Source organism: Panthera leo, chromosome B1 (genome assembly GCF_018350215.1).
Source record: "Panthera leo isolate Ple1 chromosome B1, P.leo_Ple1_pat1.1, whole genome shotgun sequence".
NCBI classification, from domain to species: Eukaryota; Metazoa; Chordata; class Mammalia; order Carnivora; family Felidae; genus Panthera; species Panthera leo.
This window is the reverse complement of record NC_056682.1, coordinates 105,617,153-105,620,987: the sequence shown is the minus strand read 5'-3', so window position 1 is coordinate 105,620,987 and position 3,835 is coordinate 105,617,153.

Below are 3,835 nucleotides of genomic sequence, written 5' to 3'. Positions count from 1 at the left end.
TATATAATATTATACATAAAATATTATATATTAATATAATGTATAACATATATTCTATATTTTCTATTATATATATAATAGAATATATATTTCTATTATATATATAATAGAATATTATTCAGCCATAAAAAAGAATGAAATGTTGCCATTTGAAACAACATGGAGGGATCTAGAAAGTATAATGCTAAGTGAAATAAGTCAATCAGAGAAAGATAAACACCATATTATTTCAATAATATGTGGAAGTTACAAAACAAAAAAAAAAGAAAAAATAAAAAAGGAGACAAACAGAAAAACCAGACTCTTAAATACAGAGAAAAAACCGGTAGTTGCCAAAGAGGAGGTGGGTGAGTGAATGGGTGACATAAAGGGGATTAAGAGTATATTTATTGTGACAAACACTGAAATGAAAAAAAATAAAAATAAAAAACTCATAGGAAATAATAAATCTAGGGAATAGAAACACATAATTCCCACAAAAAATTTATAACTTTGTAATACTTCACTATTTAGTGAAATGAACTTGAGTATCTGTCAAAAATGTATCATTAAGTGAAACAGAAATTGAAAATCATGTGTAAAGAAATGTTAACATATAAAGCGTTTATTCACTAAAATATTGTTTTAATATCTGTCTACTATGCGTCTGAGGATAGATCCTACCAGAGATCAGACATACCAACCAGTCTCTGCTTTCACAGAATTTACATTTCAGTTTCTAAAAAGAACCTGACTTGTTTGAACACAGAGAAATCCAGGCAGCTAGCAGCATACTGAATAAGGAGTGAATTCCAATATAAGTCCAGAGAAATAAGCAAGTTCCTAATCAGTTGGGCCTTGAAGATAATGACAAAAAGCACAGATTTCATTGTCAATGAAATGAAATGAAATAAAAAGTCATGAAAAGCATTTAATTTTGGCAAATACTCTGTAAAAGATAATTCTGTCCAATCAATGAGGAATAGGTGGTAAAACAGCACTGTCAATGTTGAATTTTACCTGAGCCCTGTGCTCCTGGAAAACAGTGATGGTAAAGAAACCCCCCTACCTTTTTGAGTTCTTGGAAATGGCTTACTGCAAAGAAACATCATTCCCCAAAAGACTTAAATAAGACCCACAGCTAGGCCCACTCTGTTTGCCTGGGCCAGATGCAAACCCTCCAAATCCCCTTTCTTTGCCATATAAATGATTGGCTAAACAGAACAAAATGCTTGCTAATGAAACTTTGGTCAGTTTTTTCTCCTTCCCCCAGACACCTGAACTTTGACACACCTTCAGCTTGAGTCAATGTATACTCTCCCCTGAAAATCAGCTGGCTTCATGATAAAATAATCTCTGATCCATTGTCCCAGTAAGCCACCTTTCCCTGCCTCTTCCCTACATTCCATTCTTCCTAGCCTTGTTTACTCCTCCCTACAAGAGGAAAACTTCTTTAACCAAACTGTTCAAATGCTCGCAGAGCTCATGATCAGAGAGCACTCCCTATTTGCAATAGTCTCCCTACCCCCATCACCTTTTACCCTGTCTTGCAATAATCTCTTTGAATAAATTCCCTCCTTATATAAGTCCAGATTTAGTTTTTGATGATTCACATAGATGGAAACAGATAATCTAGGTTCTTGATGTCAAAAAGGGAGATAAAATAACAGATTGTACCTACGTAATTTCAAAAAGCAAGGATAATGACAACGTGTACAAAGAAAGGGAACACTGGAGGAGAACAAATTTGTTGGTCAGAATAAGCATCAAGAGTATGTTTTGGTAAGTTAATTTTGAGAGGTCTCTTAAGTATCCTACTCAGTAGTTGGAGTTTCAAAGGAGTGGTAAGAGCTGAGGCAGTAATTTGGGAGCTGTCAGCATAAAGAACATATTTAATCAAAGGCACTATATGAGGTAATCTATGAAGACAGTATACGTAGAGGAGAGAGGGCGGCTGAGGACTGACATCAAGCATTTGGACATGAACCTTAGGAGTAAGAAATGACAAAGGAAACTGACTGATGGCTGGTGCTGGAGAAGGAAAACAAAGCATTCAAACTATTACAGAAACCAAAAGAAAAATGCATCAATAGGATGAAGAATAGTGTATCAAAACTATTCAACAGTATTGAGAGTTCAAGCAAGATGAGAAAAAAAAAGTGACTACCAGATTTGTCAATATAGAGGAAGCTGAGGATATTAGCAAGGTCGGTTTTAGCAAAGCTGTGGGGATAATGAGTTTCTATTGGACTTGATTTTCTCAAATAGAGAAACAGGAAATCATTGCATTAAACAATAGTCAAAAGAGAAGTTATGTTGACTGAGGACTGCATGCTTATTCTTAAAATGGGCGCTATTATAGCATAATCGTATAATGATAAATCTCAAAAAATAAAAAAATATGATGACACAGTGGAGATAGAAGACAATTTCAGAAGCAAGGCCAAATTGGTTGAGTCCAGGGGAGAAGATGAAACACAACACTGGTTTCTGATTTTAAATAAAAGCAAATTTAAATTTTCTGAAATAAACCCTTAGGTGTCGCTTTTTTCTGACAAGATATTTAATATTTGAGCATCACAAAATTTAATAGATAAAACAGTAGGGAGGTTTAGCAAAAAGTAAAAAAATAGAACTACCCTATGATCCAGTAATCACACTACTGGGTATTTATCCAAAAAATATAAAAGCACTAATTTGAAGGGATACATGCACCCTAATGTTTATTGTAGCATTATCTACAATAGCCAATATACGGATTCAGCCCAAGTGTCCATCATGGATAATGGATGAATGGATAAAGAATATATATATATATATATATATATATATATATATATATATATATATGAATATATATTATATTTATGGAATACTCTTCAGCCATAAAAAATAGTGAAATCTTGCCATTTTCAACAACATGGGTGAATCTGGAGTGAATAATGAATGCTAAGTGAAATAAGTCAGAGACAAATACCATGTGATTTCATTAATATGTAGAATCTGTGAAAGAAAATAAATGATCAAAGGAAAAAAAAAGAGAGATACACACCAAGATATAGAGAACAAACTGATGGCTACCAGGGGGGTGGTGGGTGGGAGGATGGGTAAAATAGGTGGTGGAGATTAGAGTACTCTTACCATGATAAGCACTGAGTTATGTATAGAATTGTTGAATCACTTTATAGTACACCTGAAACTAATATAACACTGTATGTTAATTATACTGGAGTTAAAGTTTAAACGTAACTGATTAATTAAATAACATAACTGATTGTAATTAATTTTAAGTGCAAAAAATATGTAAATTATGTGTGAAATTATTATTTTTGGAAGACATACTAATAAACCATTGTAAAAAAGCACAAAGAAACAATTTGCTGAAATGGACAGTGTGGATCATGAAGATAGAGATCTTTGAAGAAAATAAATTTGAAAATTAGAAGAAATATATGCTAAAGAGCTAATGAAATAGAAGGCAAGTAATCAACAAACTATAATAAACTGGACAGAGACCAGTAACTACACTGTATACTCTTACAACACTACTCTTTCATTTAATTTAGGAAATGACTATCAGATCACAGGGACATTTAAGTATAGGTACAATATATTTATAATGTCTGAAACCCATATTTAGTATTTGTACATTTCCCGGAGTTTGATTATTAGACTAAGTGGTTTATGTAGCAAGAAGTTTTAATTGTCTTTTAATTAATTATAACTATATAAATAAAATGGTATCTAAATATTCAAAGCTTATAGTTCCACATAAATGTCCTATAAATATGATATACATATGTATATTAGTACCCCTATTGAAATATATCAACATTCATGGTCACTTTAATATTTT